We start from the raw sequence: 16,143 nt of genomic DNA, 5'->3' as shown, positions 1-16,143 counted from the left end.
GGGAGCAGGGTGCGGGCAGCAAGGACAGGACACAGGGGTGAGTCCCCCGCAGGAACAGCTCTGGCTTTTCCAGCCTCCTTTGTACGTCTGGGTCCTGGCAAGGCCTATAGGAGCAGGGTGGGCAGAAGCAGGGGGCTTGATAAAGGCCTCTTGAAACAGTAATATTGATTTCCCACAAGTACACCTAAAATTCATGCACGAGGGAGAAACAAGATCTCATTCCACTTAGAGCTGCTGCTTCTTAATGCTGATGAGTTGTAAGATGAGCATTAGTGGGACATAAAAATTATGATCATGATAACAACAATAATAAAAAGCATTTAAATTTGTACAGCACTTTATACTTTGCAAAATGTGTTCTCATTCATTAGCTCGAGGGAGCCTCACAATGGCTCCCTGAGGAAGGCAAGATGACAGCCATTATCCCATTTTATGGGTGAGGAACAGGCTCAGAGAGGTAAAGTGACTGGCCTAAGATCACACAGCTAACACGGGCCAGAGAGCTCTCCTCCAAGTCTAAGACTGTTTCCTCAGCCTTCAGAGAGAGGCGTAATCTGCCTTAGATCTCTTCCTTGTTCACTGCCCACACATGTCCCCTCGGGACAGCCTAGGAAAAATTCCACTGAGCCCTAATGGATGGACCACCAACCTCAGGGCAGCTTGTACTGGCCCTCTGCTGACGACAGAAGATCCTGCCCATTAAATGTGCAACACATTGCTGGGCACATTCTCCACCAGGAACACTCAGAATCTGAGCAAAGCTAAATGAAAGAAGTTCCAGAATCCCACCTTCCCTCTGCTACCTTTTGGGGACCACACGGGTGTCAGCTTCCAAAACTGGCATGTTTTTACCACTCAGAAACAACGGTGCTGAAAAGTGGCATCTCCTGGAAAGAGCCAAGCAGAAAAGAGAGAAAAAAAAAACGACAGGAGACACCAATGAAGAGGCAGGCAGGAAGAGATGAGAGAGAACAGAGAGGAGGCGTGGAGGCAAAAAGGGAGCAAACACTGGAGAGGGAGGAGGGAGCAAGCCAGTTTGAGAGCAAAAAGAGTAGAGGGGAGTAGAGTAGGAGACGCTGGAGGGAGGTGGGGAGAGAGAGAGCACGCAGGCTGCAAGCAGGCGAGCATCTGGCTTTGAAAGCAGCAAGATGGAAAGCATTTATTTTTAAGAGAACAGCTTAAATATCTCATTCTGCAGTCCCCACAATGTAAATTTTCCTCTTCCTCGCGAGTTAATCAAGCTTAGGCCAATTCTCAGAGCTGAAGGGCTTGGCTTAACTGCAACAAAGAATGTGTCCAGTGAAGCTGACCTCCGTCCAGTCACCGCGTAACAGTGTAACAGCGGCCAAGGACAGGAGATTAACGACGCTGTCCTCACCCAGGCAGAGCGGACCAGCCCTCCACAAAAGCAGCCCGAGCACTGGGACAGCCTTGCCCGAACAAGGAAGAAGGGCTCCGGGCTCTGCCACAGTTTCCACCTAGGACTCCAATAAGCCACTTCAACCCAGCGTTCTCTCCTCTGCCCCAGGAATAGGGAGGGGGTAGGGAGAGGGAGGCTTACGGGCTGGAGTCTCATTGGCTGAGAGGCTGGTGGGCGGGGCCGAAGACCGAGGGGCGGGGTTTTCCGGCAGCTGGGTTGTACTCTAGGGCTTCTTGGGTGGACAAGCCCCCGTGAGAGCCTCAGAACAACAGCTCTAATAACACATCCTCAGAACAACAGCTCTAATAACACATCCTGTTAACAGCTCTAATAACACATCCTGTTACTTCCTCTTATCTGGTCTTTACTAGGTACTAGCAGTTTATTGGAACTATTGCTGCATAACAAATTAGTTCAAAATTCCAGGCTTAAAACAAATCAGTTTCTGTAGGAAACTTCTTGTCTCTACTCCACGCTGTCTGGGGCCTCAGTTGGGAAGGCTTTAAGGCTGGCATCATCTACAAGCATCTTCACTCCATACCTGTGCAGCTGATGCTGCCCTGTGGCTGGGGAGCCACAGGGCATCAGCTGGGGAGGTTGTGAGCCACCTGCTGAATGACCTCTTCTTGCAGCTTGCACTTCCTCATCCATGTGGCCCTCTTAGGTGGCATCTCAAGGATCCAAAGGCAAGTGACAACGAACAAGATGAAAGCTTTGGGGCATTTTATGACCTAGCTGTGAGGTCACCCAGCATCTCAACAACTGTGTTCTCTTGACCTGTGAGCCCAACCAGATTCAAGAAGACAGGACCGAGGCTCTGCCTCTTGATGAAGTTGGGAATTGGGATGCTGGTAACAATTTTCTAGAAGAGCATGTTGGCTGATAGATATTATTGTTGCTATCTTTGGTAAATGTAGTCTGCCACAACTTTTAAGTCATTTTTTTTTTCCTTTCTCTAAAGCATCACCACAATCCTGTAGAGTAGCAATATCCCCCATTTTAGAGATGAGAGATCTGCTTTTAGATGTATCAATTCTCCCAGGATACCTTAGCTAGCAGTTAACGAACAGGAATTTGGCTCAATGTGGATTCCAAGGATTCCAAACGACATTGCTCTGCTTTCCTAAGACAAAAATAAAAATGGCAGCTTACACCCAACCTTTATTATATGCCAGACACTGTCCTAAGCATTTTTTGTTCTTCACTTCATTGAAATAAAAATCATTGCTACTATTTGTTGAGATTAGTATGTGCAAGAAATTGTGCTGTATTAAGTACTACACGTGTAATATTCAATCCTCAGAACAACAGCCTTAAGAGGCAGGTTTTATGAAAGAGGAAACTGAAGAGAGAGATGATGTAACTTGTTTGAGGTCATGAAGCTGGGGATCTACCCTGCACCGTCTGGAACCAGAGCAGGTAGGCAGGCAGCACACACTGGGTTCTGCACCAGGGTATGAGAGGAGAGAGGAGAATGAAGGCTCCTTTTGAAGGGAGGCAAACTTTGCTGTAGAGAGGTGGCCCAGGAGTTAGAGAAGGCTGTGCAAGACTGGGCCTTAACCACCTCACATCTGCCTTCTAAGTCATTTCAGGGCTTCAAGATACCAAAAGGTAACCTTACTTTTTCTAAGCTAGGCAATACATGGGGTAAGGAAGTAAAAGTACCCCCTGCCCTCAAGGGGCTCCTGGTACTGGGAGAACTATAAGGAATATAAAATCAACCCACAAATAACTAAACATATGGGAGAGATTATGAGAAGTGCTGGACTAGAATATGACCAAGGTATTTACTGAAGCAGTCAAAGGGGAGCAACCTGTCTACCAAGAAAGATTGAGGAAGGTTTTCTGGAAGAAATGACATTTGAGTGGAATCTTGAAAGATGGATAGGATTTCACAGCAGGAAGATAGGAGAGCAAAGCTTTACTTTTCCCCCACCTCTCACCTCTACCCTTTCAGGGTCTGTGCAATAAAGGGTTATCTTTTTAGAGAAGTTTAAAACATACTAGTGTGTGAATGACTGCCTCACAGATACTCTTACCAGGAAACTCAGAGGAGCCAAAGGGTCATACTTACTTCTGGGACATACACCCTCCTCGGAAAAATGGTGAAGGAGACCTTGCAAGATCTCTAAGTAGGTTCCCCAAATGCCATCATTTAGATCCCATCTCCTTCTTACCCCCAAGAGTAAGATTATGCAACGTAGGGCCTTTCAAGGATAGAAATTGCCAGAGACATAGCCCACTCTGGGAGAGCAATTGGTGGCTCACAAGGGAAGCCATTGTTCTCCATGGTGACCCTGAAATGTCATCTAACCCAGTTTCACAGTTTTGCCAGCTTTTGTCAAGACAGCTTGCCGTGTCACCTGAAACAGGCCATCTGATTTTGATGGGCCTCAACTGGTACAGCTGTAAAACAGGAACAGTTTAGAATTCAAGATGAAGGTTTGTGACACCTCTAAGATCCCAGTCTTTCTGCTAGGCTGGCATTGCTGGAGACCTCCATCAAAAGCATCACATAGGATTTAGGCATACTTTTAAAAAAGTCATTGAAAGCTTATTCAGGAGTTCCCTTCATGGCTCAGCAGTTAACGATGCTGCCTAGGATCCATGAGGATGCAGGTTCCACCCCTGGCCTCGTTCAGTGGGTTAAGGATCCGTCATTGCCATGAACTATGGTATAGGTCACAGACACAGCTCAGATCCCGCATTGCTGTGGCTGTGGTATAGGCCAACAGCTGTAGGTCCAATTCAACCCTTAGCCTGGGAACTGGTCAGGTACAGCCCTAAATAGCAAAAAAAAAAAAAAAAAAAGCATATTCATTTGACCCTTGCACAACGTGGGGGCTAGGCTAGAGGCATCAAGGCATCAACCCTCCACACAGTTGAAAAATTATATATAACTTATAATCAGCCCTCCATATACTCAGTTGCTCCTTCCGTATCTGCAGTTGTGCATCCATGGTTTCAAGCAACCACAGGTCATGTAGTACTGTGGCTTTACTGCTGGAAAACCAGAATCTGTGTTTCAGTGGGTGCACGCAGTTCAAACTCATGTTGTTCAAAAGTCAACTGTTTAAGCAACCAGGTACCAACAGCTGGCTTCATCCACCTTTTCTTAAGCATGGGTTTGTAAGAAGCTCGGATATAAACATATAAAAACCAGAAAGATTAATATACATTTTTTATTTGAAATGAAGAAAGAAATTTTTTCTGTAGATACTCAAGAAAGGTGAGGCAAATTAAAACATAAGTAGCAAAAAAAAAAATCCTTTACTTTGATATCTTAAAAGCATATCAAAAATTCATCTTCTCTTCAAATTATTATGGGGAAAAATTATATAAAACTTAACTCAAGAAACTACAAAATCAGCGAATGCAATAAACAAGCCCAAGAATGCCATTGACATAGTGATTATGAGACACAGGCAGAGGACTGAGAGTGTGTGTGGTGTATGACTGTATCTTCAGTGACATTCTGTAACTACTAACTCCTGCCTTCAGAGAGCTGTATGAGAACAGGGCTGCTGGGGTAGCTGTGGTCCTGTTCCTGGTATGATGCTAGTGATTGTGCTGGGGGATGACCATTGTATTCCTCTCCTTCATCCTTGCGCCCTCAGAGTGAGGTACCACGGGAAATGATGCATCACTATCCAAGGGGGCCAGTTCAGAACTCCCAGCCCTGGCATTTATCCACTAAATAGCCTGGGTCAGTCACATAACCTCTCTGACTTGTGTAAGATGAGGCTGTCAGGAGGGTTAAAGGATGAAAGCTCTTCGGTATGCGGTCCTTGCTGTGCAAATTAGACCCCTCAGATTCTTTTTGTGGAAAAAGGGATGGTTTAAGTCAATCTATAAATAAGCCATTTACAGTTATTTTCATTAGTCCAGGAGAGGACAGGAGGTTAAACTGCTCAGCATGCTGGATTGGGAAAGTGCCTGGAAGCTGGGCACGGGCCCAGAGATGGTTCCCCCCACCCCAGGAGGTTGTGAAATCTGTTTTGCCTTGAGATTTTGGAGAAAGGGTTAGCGTGCTCTCCCACAGTGGGGGAAGGGGGCAGATCCCTGGTGGCTTCTTTACCAGGGGGCCTGGTAAACCACCATCCTTCTCTTCCTCCCCTCTTGCCTTTATATGCACCTGAAAAGTGCTGCCTTGTAGTGGCCACCCCTCCCCCCCAATTCCATCCTCTACCCTCCCATTCCATCCCGGACCCTGTTCCCCACCCCCTCCTCAACCCCAGCCCTTGGGCTCTCAACCAGTCACAGGTAATAGTTAAAGGTCCAACATTCAGGACCACTGTCTGCATAGCAGAAAACCAGAGTGAGTACAGGGCTTTCTCAGCAAGTTCCCCTCTGTCTCTCTCATTACAATATTAGAGCCTGAGTTGGAGAAAAGGATACAGAGTAACAGTTCTCAGAAAACCAGCTTCTGTGTGCCTTTAAAGGGCAGTGACATTTAGAAGTTAGGTAGGTCAGAAGCAATTTCAAAATTCTTGAAGTAGCATCTTACAATCATGACAGAGCACATTAACATATCCAAAAGTTTGGGATTTATTTGCAAAAAAAAAAATGAGACTCTTTGACAATTCTGTATCTGCATTCCCCTCAGCCCCCACCCCAGCATTGTGAGCTGACAAGCAGCCATGCTATTGGAATGGGGCAAGAGGGCTCTAATTCTCCCCAGTCGTACCTGCCTGCCTGGTGCCTCATCTAAATGACCTGCCTGGCCTCTGGGTGAGGGTAGCTGGAAAGCTCAGGAATGGAATTCACAAGCTCTGAGATGCAGTAGATAAGGGTTTTAATTCCATCTCTACTATATGTTGACATTGGGGCTTTGAGAAAATTTCTTAACTTCTTTCACCTTCGTTTCCTCATCTTATAACTTGACATTGGCATTCACACTGTGGCACAGACTTTGGCGGCACCAGTTCGATCCCTGGCCTGGTGCAGTGGGCTCAGGATCCAGATCCCTATCCAGGGACTGGCATAGGTCCCAGCTGTAGCTCAGATTCAACCTGGCCGGGGGAACTTCCATGGGTGAGGCCATTAAAAAAAAAAAAAAAAGGCAGATTCATTCCCACCGTATGAGTTGTCACGAGAATTAAGAGAGATAATTCACCCAGTATGTGTAGAGAACAGCGGTCGCTCAGTAAGTGCTAGCTTTCATCATCGTTATTACAGCCACCCTTACCGCTGTTACCACCCCTACCCTCGCTGGAGTAGTCAGTGGCATCATTGGCATTTTTTACGTCTCATTTTAGCAAATCTTTACACCAGCCCTGTGAAGTAGATATGATTCTCTCCATCACACAAACGAGAAAAATGACGCTCAGAGAGGTCAAGTGAGTCGCCAGAGATCCCAGAGGTGTGCCAAGTTAGAACTGGAAGCCAGGATCTCTGTCCTTTTCCAGGAGAGATGACTGAAGGAGCTTCTAGAAGCAGAGTTTCCCAAGGTGGCATTAACAGCACAGCAATCCACCGTTAAGGCTGATTGTTAAACACGCAGAATGCCCATTCCCAAATGGATAGAGTCCTGTTTCTGAGCACCAGAGTATGGCCTAAGCGCCCGAATGAGCTGAACTGGACTGGACTGGGTTATTTCTTGGCCCCCAAAGTACACGTCTTTGTCTTCCTCGTGGCTGTCTCCGTCACCTAGCACAGTGCTTCTGAAGAAAGAATGTGTGTTACGAAGCAGGATGTTAACAATAGTCAGTGTTGGTGGTATGTCAATGATTGGTCTTCAAAAGAGAGGGAAACACAAACCAGGAAAAAACAGGCATCGGGGATATCTCCATTCTGTCCGTCCATTCATCTATTTATGGAACATCTTCTATATTTGCTGTGGATGTCTATGGAGCATCTTCTATAAATGCCGTGGATCCACTGGTGAACTATCCTAGGACCTACGCTCAAGGAGCACGTGGGTGTACATGGCACATCCTTGTAACACTGCAGCATCCCTATGTGCGTGCAGGTAACTTAAGGAGGCAGAAAGAAAAGTCCTGACAATTGTTTCTGTTTCAATAAAGAAAAGGGGGAGGACTTCCTGTTGTGGAGCAGTGGAAATGAACCCGACTAGTATTCATGAGGACTCAGGCTTGATCCCTGGCCTTGCTGAGTGGGCCGGGGATCCTGTGTTGCTATGCCTGTGGTGTAGGCCAGCAGGTGTAACTCCTATTTGACTCCTAGTCTGGGAACTTCCATATGCCATGGGGGCCCTAAAAAGAAAAAAAAAAAAAGAGAAAAAGAAAGAAAAAGAAAAGGGGGGGAGAAAAGGAGACAGTATAAAGGAAAAACAATATATAACATAAAGATTTTGAAGAGGGCATCAACTCTCCCAACAAGGTGTGCCTGCAGCAGACCCGAGGTGGATACTCAATGCCGTTTCTCTGTGTGGTCTCAGGCTGTGGTGTGACTATCTTGCAACAATTATGGCTTTAGGGGACTCTCAGGGACAATGGTAACTTTTCAGCTTTCCACATATTTCTTGATTTGAGACCTTGAACCCTATGTGAGGGACATTTTTCTGTTGAAACTAAGAGGCAGTTGAGTCTAGTGGTCAAGGGCTTGGACTGTGGAGTCAGACAGACCTGAGCTCAGCTTCTCCTCTGACCCTCACTAGCTGTGTCACCTCACACAAGCTCCTGAACCCCTTAAGCCCCAGTTTCCTCTCCTGTAAAGGGGAGAAATAATGGCCCCTTCCTCCTGTTTTGTGGGATGGGTCAAAACAGTCAAGAGTGTCTGACGCATAGCAAGCTCCTAATAAATGATTTCGGTTAGTACAGCTGGAATTATTATTGGAATCGTCTCTGCTGTTGGGACTGCATTGCCCTCCAAAGGCTAATTTGCCTTCCAAATAATTTGCCTGCCTCCAGAAGTCCTTCAACAAACTCCTTATTCCTAAGCTTCCTTATCTTGTCTGTTTAGTAGGCAAAGTCTAGCAAAACATAGGGTCCCGTGGGGAAAATAAGAAAAAGGGGGTCCTTGGTGGTGAAAAGGATGGCTCAGAAGGACCCTGCTATTTTACAAATGTAATTTAACTGACAACCCAAAAAGGAGAACACATGTGCTCAGAGACCTCAGCGCAGGAGGGCAGACACAGGGCTAGAAAGGTCTGCCTTCCAGCCTCCTCTCCAGCACCTACACACCATGTCTAATTAGAAGGTTGTTTGAAAGCTACAAATGAGACTATTAAGATCACTGGTGATCCTGTTTCAAACAAGGTGAAACAGGAGAGTTCTTTGCTCTGCCACCTGGAGATTTGTGTATCTCCGCTCTCCCAAATCCGATTCCTGAAATGCAAATATCAAATGTCACATAGCCAAGAGTGTGTCTTTTCCATATTTCCAACCCTCCAACATCTTTCGCTGCCATTCCTTTCTTTCCTGTAGAAATGTATTTTATGACCAAACACACAAAAAATAACTTTTCTAAAGTAGCTACCAGATGAAACTAAAGGGCAGCCCCCTTTAGCCCGTGATAAAGAAAGCCTCCTTCTAGAAAATACTTCCTCTGTGCCCTCTACCTTCAAGTTGTCAATAAAACATTGATTCTATTGTTCTCTACGTGGACAAGTCTTTGGCCTTTTCGGCTAAAGTTTAGAAATAATCCTGAGTCATTTGAGGACATATCTGGTGAATGTACCGAATGGCCAGGTGGAGACAGTGAATTTTCTTAGAGGTTGTGCGGGAAGAAGAGAAGCAGACCTGAAGTTTTCTGTGAGAGGCTTAGCAGTGCACCCCTGCGTGCCAACTCCAAAGAGGAAACCTCAAAGTTTTGCCCAATAGAAAAGCTTTAGAATTTGTCTTCAACTTGGAGAGGAATAACAAATACGATGTCCACATTGGCTCAACACTGAGTGCATGACAGAGGTCTGTTGATTCTCTTCCATAAATTTAGAATCCTCAGAAATTCCCTTGTCAGCAGATACTGTTGTTGTTGTTTTGTTGTTGTTCTTTTATAGACAAGAAAACTGAAATTGAGAGAGATTAAATAACTTGTTCAGTTCATCAAGCAGTTTCCGCAATAGCTTTTGTTAAATGAGCATCTCTTCGTTCCCCGTAATGTTGAATTATATTCATGGCCATTTAACAGATGAGAAAAAAAAAAACTGGTCCAAGAAAGACTTTACCTTTGTGAAAATAATAGGAGTCTCTATTTTTATCCTGTAACCGGAAGTCCAGAGTACAGTCACTTTAGCCTCTGGGCCTTAGTGAGACATCACAGTGGTTTTCTATATGCTCACCAATGTCAAACAGATAAAAGATGCCCATTAGTGACCAGTGGCACAGAGGATGGGTCGGTATTAATCCTGCCTCTAGTCATTCCATATTTAAGCACTTCATTAATGCAGCTGATTCCTCTTTAGTTGGTTAAGTAAAAAAATATTTAGATTTAGTTAATTGGAAAATTGTGTTCATTGTTTTACTTGCAAGGTTAAGTCTCAGGATTTCCTTCCTTTTCAAACGCCTCAAGTCATAATGAGAAATAGAAGTTCATCAAAAATTATGGCAAGAACTGAGATGTCAACGTAGACACAGCTTCTCATTTGCTTAGTGTTGATCTTAATTAAATACCATGTATGTTTGTATGTTTAAATTTCATATATATTTTAATCTATTCCCTTCCCAGTTTACACTTCTAGTTTTTATTCCGGGAACTTCTCATCTTGTATTCATGACACTGGGAGGTGGCCCAGCCTGCGATCATTGTGGTAGCATTTTCCTGGCTACCCGGGCTCTCTGGGAATGAATGGAAACCTGTTCATTCATTGATGCAGGAGCACACCTGAGCTCATCTTCTCTTCTGGGCACTAGATTAGTCTCTGAGGACACTGAGCTGAGTGAGGCACAGGCCTTGGTAGGGAGCCCATGGTCTGCCAAAGAGAACAAACCCAAAGAGAACTCACCCTAGTCATGCGTGAGTATCCTTGTGTAGACCACTTTTTAAATGAAAATATTCACACTGAAAAAGCTCAAGTCATACCTGGTAGATGCCAAGTGCTGATAACACTGAGTTAACACCATACTTGCCCCTTTCTGATGGCCTTGCCCAAAAGTACCAGAAAAGTTCCAATCCCAGGCCACCTCCCTGGGATGCTGGGAGGATGAAATACATAGGGAATATGAAATGCTTTCAAACCTATAAAGTGCTGTTTCATGAGGAAGAATAACTTCAGCAGTAAAACTTGCAAGACACTTTAGGGTTCATGCCATGTGACAAGGTCCCTTACCTGGCAGAGCAGGCCAGGCTGGACAACATTCTCCCCATTTTACAGGTGCAGATAGGGAGGGGCGACCGAGGGATTTATCCACGATGCCCAGGTTATGGGTGACTGTAATTCCTAAGAATTCTGCCTGTTATCATCTCTCTGATTTAGTCAGAAGGAGTATTTTCAAGCCTGCAGCTCAACATTTGGTACATGGCAGGTGTGCAGTGAATGTTCCTTGAGACTGGTTTCCCCCAGTTTTGAATACCCTCTGTCCAAGTGATGGGTGTCTCTCTGGGAACACCAGGGAGTAGAAGAACAGAGGAGGAAGAGGGTTTGGTCTTTTCGTTCTGAGAAGCCAGTGATTAACCACTATTTACAGCAGTATGTCATGATCTGTAGGGAAATATATGTCATTTTTATTAATGATAACTCAAAACACCATCAGATGGATATTTGCTAGTGATTGGATTTTTTTTTATTCTTTTGTTTTTATTTAATGCCCCTGCCAGGCTCATCGCTCATCCCTTACATCCCCCTGCCGCCTTCTTGGCATCGCCCCTCTCCTCTGTCCTCTAGTGGGTCCTCCGTTTTCCCTTTCACATTTAATAGCCGAAGGGTGTCACATCTTTTTCCTGGTTACTTCCTGGTTTGGGAGGAAGACATCTTCCGGTAGCTTCCTGAGACAAGGTGTATGGAAGTGGACATGCTTTGATGCCTTGAGTATCTGAAAATGTCTTTATCCCACCCTCACACACAGAATTCAGAGTTGGAAGTAACTCCTTCCGAATTTGAAAAGCTTTGCCCCCCTCTCTCCTGGTTTCTAAAGCTGCCATTGAGCAGTGCAAAGACCTTCCTACCCCGCATCCCTTGTCTGGCCCTGACTCCTCTCTCTCGAGTGCTGGAAGATCTCCTTGTCCCCGGTGTTGTGAAATTCCACAGTGGTTTTTCCTCGGGCACTCAGTGGGCCCTTAAATCTCAAAACTCGTGCCCTTTAATTCTGGGAAATGTTCTCCAGTTACGTTATGGATGAGGTCCTTAATGCGTTTTCTGTATCTTCTCTTTCTGGAATTCCTGTCACTTAGATCTGGCTCCTCCTAAGTCTGTATGTCTTCCAAGTTCCCTGTCTTTTCTCTCATGCTTCCCATTTCCTGGGAAGTTTTTGTTTTTGCTCTGCTACCCAGGAGATCTCCTCAACTTTGCTTTCCTCCTAATGACTGTGATTTCCCTGAAATTTTTTGTCGTGCTTGTTTTCTTCTCCCTCCATGGGCTCCATCCCTTCCAAATCCCTCTTTTCTGTTTGTTTTGGTCTCCATAGTTTACCCTAGAATCTCTCCTCAGGCATCTAGCCATATGTAAGAACTGGAAATAGAGGTATTTGTTGTGGCTCAGCAGGTTAGGAACCTGACACAGCATCTGTGAGGATGCAGGTCCAATCCCTGGCCTCACTCAGTGGGTTAAGGATCCAGTGATGACCTCTGATCATAATGGTCTTTATATGAAGGAGGTACAAGGCTCAGAATCAAAAAAAGGAGACACGGCTATGGAAGAAGAGGCCAGAGTGATAAGAAGCTATGAACCAAGGAATGTAGGCAGCTTCTAGAAGCTGGAAAAGGCAAGGAAAGAGAGTCCACCCTATGGCCTCCTGAAGGAACACAGCCATACCTCCACCTTGATCTTAGTTTAGTCTGGAACCAGTTTCATACGCCTGACCTCCAGAAGTGTAAAACAATACATCTCTATTGTGTGGTAATGGTAGGAGTTTGGCACTTGGACCTGGCAGTGGGGATGGCCTGGACTTGCTGGCTGCAGAGATGCCCTCCAGGTCTTTGTGTTCAGTGTAAGGCCCTGCCTCAACCTACCTGGTGTTCCTTAGTTCAAAGAAACTCTGCTGAACATACTTTCTCTACCAAAATTAATATCCATGAGGACATGAGGATGCCGGTTTGATCCCTGTCCTCGCTCAGTGGGTTAAGGATCTGGTGTTGCCATGAGCTGTGGTGTAGGTCACAGACTTGGCTTGGGTCCCGCATTAGTGTGGCTGTGGTGTAGGCTGGCGGCTATAGCTCTAATTCAGCCCCTTGCCTGGGAACTTCCACATGCCACGAGTGTGACCCTAAAAAGACCAAAAAAAAAAAAAAAGACAAAAATAAATCTGCACTTCTGCCAGGTGGCGGAGGACCACCTCCAGGAAATGGGAAGCAGAGGAGGGGCCCTGGGTATCTCACTGCCCCCTCTCCCTGGGGTTCAGAAGGACCCATAGCTGCCCGCCCCTGGGCCATTTGCAGGTTCTGCCTGGAGTCCCTTCAACTGGTAGCTCTTGCTACTACTGCTTCAGGGTCAAGCTTCCGCCAGCCTCTTTTCCCTGCTTTCCAGCTGCTCACATGCTGCTGTCACCTTCTCTTCCATTCTTCCTATCTGCATCAGATTAAGCCTTTTAAAAAACAAACAAAAAAAACACACAAAAATACTCCTGTAGTGTATTGTCTAAGGGAATAAAACTAGATACATGGGCTCAATCTGATGCCTTTGTCCAGAAATCAAGCCTTCATACTTCCTTCACTGGAGAAGTTCAAGCCTTCCGGGAACCTTCTTGGGGACACCAGTGTCCACCCCTCTCTCTCAGTGACACTGGGTCTCTGGCAACTTGGAAAGGCTCTTCTGACCAGCCAGCAGAACCCGTCTAAGGCCCTCTCCCTGACTAACACCACGCTGGCTCGTGCAGATTCAGAGGTATGGCCCTGAATGGTCGCCCTAATTGTGAAAAGACTGAAGTACTTCCTTACTGCTGTGAACAGCCATGTTCCTAATCCCCCCAAACTCAGATGCTTCCTGGATAAGCCAGTTTTCAAGCACTGCCATAGCGAATAAACAGCACAGGCTGAAACAACAGAAGATGATTTGCTCACAGTTCTGGAGGTCAGAAGTCCAAGATCAAGGTGTCAGCAGGGTTGGATTCTTCTGAGGCCGCCCTTCTGGGCTGGCGGGTGGCCGCCCTCATGCTGCTCTTCACATGGTCATCCTTCTGGGCCAGCTTTGGTGTCTCCCTATGTGTCCTGACCTCCTCTCCTTATAAGGACACCAGTCAGATTGGATCAGGACCCACTTTGGCGTAATTACCTCTTTGAAGGCCTTGTCTCCAATGGAATAGAGTCTCAGACTGAGGTCCTGGGGATCAGGGCTGTGGCCACAGTGTGTGACTTGTAGGGATACAATTCAGCCCAGGACACTTGTTCTCCCTGATTGTGGCTCAGGATTATGACTGCTCTGTGCCCCTGCTGGAATAGCAGCTCTCAACCTGCCACATTGTTCATTTCTTGCCTGCAAGCCTGGGCTTTGCAACCAATGCTGCCAAGACAGCCAGGGACCCAGGGCCCCTACCTTCATGGGACAGTGTGAAACTCTTTGTGTTTGGCATCTTATTTTTACTTCCCACTGATCTGGATATTTTAAAATAAAAATGAAACAAGAGAGAGTGTGGACACATAGTGTGTATGACTCTAAAATAAAAACTCTCATTTATCCCCTTGAAGGTATGGCCTACTTCTGTTCACATTTCAAGTGTCAGAGAGGTAGTAAGAAATCTTTGGACAATAGCCACTTACACCCCCAATTAAATGGACCTTTGAAAAATGTCCACAGAGGGTGGACACCTTCGTGGGAAAGCACATTGCAGCAGATAAAAGCCAAGGTTCTGGAAGCAGATGGACCCGAGTTTAAGTTCTGCTTCCACCACCTGTTAGCTGCATGACCTTGAGCAAACTGCTGAGCCTTATTTATTTATTTATTTATTTTTCATAATTTTTAAAATTAAAGTATAGTTGATTTACATTGTGCTGAGCCTTTTAGTCGCCTTGTGTTTAATAACATGTGGCTTTTGAGGCCATTTTAAGAAACAAGCCAGATGAGGTACAGAGAGTACTGACACAAGGTCTGGACAAGAGAGTAAGTTGCATAAGAAATGTAGGCTGGACCACAGACCTACAGGGGTACGCCCAGCACCCCACCACTCAGACCCCGCCCCAGCTGGCACCCAGGACCAAATCTCACTGGTCTTCAGTAAAATCTTTTGTCCCCTTTCAGCCAATGAAGAAGGTTATGCAAATCCCATGCTAATAGATTTCTTTGGCCAATTTCCTGGACAGGTTTTACATTTGAAAGAGTATTTGAGAGTATCTTTCTGCCTTTCTCAGGGGCTCCAGGGAAGGCTGGAAACCTCTCAGGATTAGCTCTGGTTCTCAGCCTTCACACCAGTTCCCATGTTTGCTCAAGCTCCTCTTTCGCTTTTCCCATTGACTCCTCTATCCGCACCCCCCACACACCCAGAAGAGGGAAACAGAAACTTACTGAAAAGATTTTGGGAAAAAAAAAAAAAGAAGGAGAGGAGGAAGCAAATGAATATTACCGAGCACACCTTTTTTCAGTCTGCAAGGCAGACCAGCCTCCTCTCCATTTTAAAGGTAAGAGAACTGAGAGTCAGAGAGGTTCATTCACAAGGGCAAAACTATACTAAATGGCAGAGCAGGATTCAAGGCCACGCCAGCAAGTCTGAATCCAAGCCCAGTGTTCTTTCCAGCATTCCAAGCTGCTCCCAACTCCGGGGCCCCCCAGACCTCCCTAGGATATGTCTTCCTGGACCTTCTTCAGCCCCTCTCTCTTTTATATCCATCACTTCCTTCTTTGTGTTCAGGCTCCGCATAACCCTGTCTCCTCTCTTTGACTCTTTGAAGCCAAGAGGGGTGCCTGATTCTTCTTCCTCTCACATCCCCGACACCACCTAGCAGGTAGTAGGCACTTGCAGTGTGTTTGATGGATAAAGAGTTAAGCAAATGAGTTCATAAATAAATGAACATATAAGTTAATGAACAGCATATCTCTGAGTCAGTACATTTGGAAAGGACTTAATGAATCAATGAATGGAAGAAAGAAGAAAGAAACACATGTAAGAACAAGTTAATGCTGTACAGAAGCAAAAATGCATGCATGCATGTTGATGAGGTCCTTTAATTAATAATCCACTAATAAATGGATTAAAAGGTGAATGAATAAATATGTCAATGAGTGGGGGAATTAATGATTCAGTAATACACATATGCATAGACACCTGAACATGTAAGAGTGACTGAGTAAATAAATGAATTAATGCAAGGGGGAGGGAAAGAATACATGAGTAAACTAGTAAATGCAGGCCTGTAAGAATGAATGAGTGAGAGAATGAATCAAGGAAGGGGGGAGTGAAAGCCTTTCCTCTTTTGCTGCAAGATTGTTCCATTCCTTTGAGTGTGCTGGTGATCAGAAAACCTAAGATTCAGAGGGCCAGCTGAGATTTAGGCAGGCAGCATTCAATTGAGGCCAAAGGTCTGAGGGTAGGATTAAGGGTTAGTGTCCAACTGTGCACAGAATATCTTACTGGGAGATGCCTGTAGCAGCTACCACGTCTCCTAAGAACTGGACACCAGAATAGGAGCCCATGGGGGCGCCAGCCAGTGGGAACAGTGGGTAACTGCTCCAGGGAGCA

The 16,143-nt window shown here is 45.6% G+C and overlaps 1 protein-coding gene across 9 annotated transcripts in view; it reads left to right on the top strand.

Moving 5' to 3' along the window:
• Positions 1-16,143, top strand: part of TENM4 (teneurin transmembrane protein 4) — a 2,941,714-nt gene that overhangs the window by 2,112,994 nt on the left and 812,577 nt on the right. The window lies entirely within an intron of this gene.

Source organism: Sus scrofa, chromosome 9 (assembly GCF_054392235.1).
Source record: "Sus scrofa isolate SSC_HxYL_T2T_F1_AM1 chromosome 9, Sscrofa_HxYL_maternal_Yorkshire_Landrace_v2.0, whole genome shotgun sequence".
NCBI classification, from domain to species: Eukaryota; Metazoa; Chordata; class Mammalia; order Artiodactyla; family Suidae; genus Sus; species Sus scrofa.
This window is presented reverse-complemented; position numbering and strand designations above follow the sequence as displayed.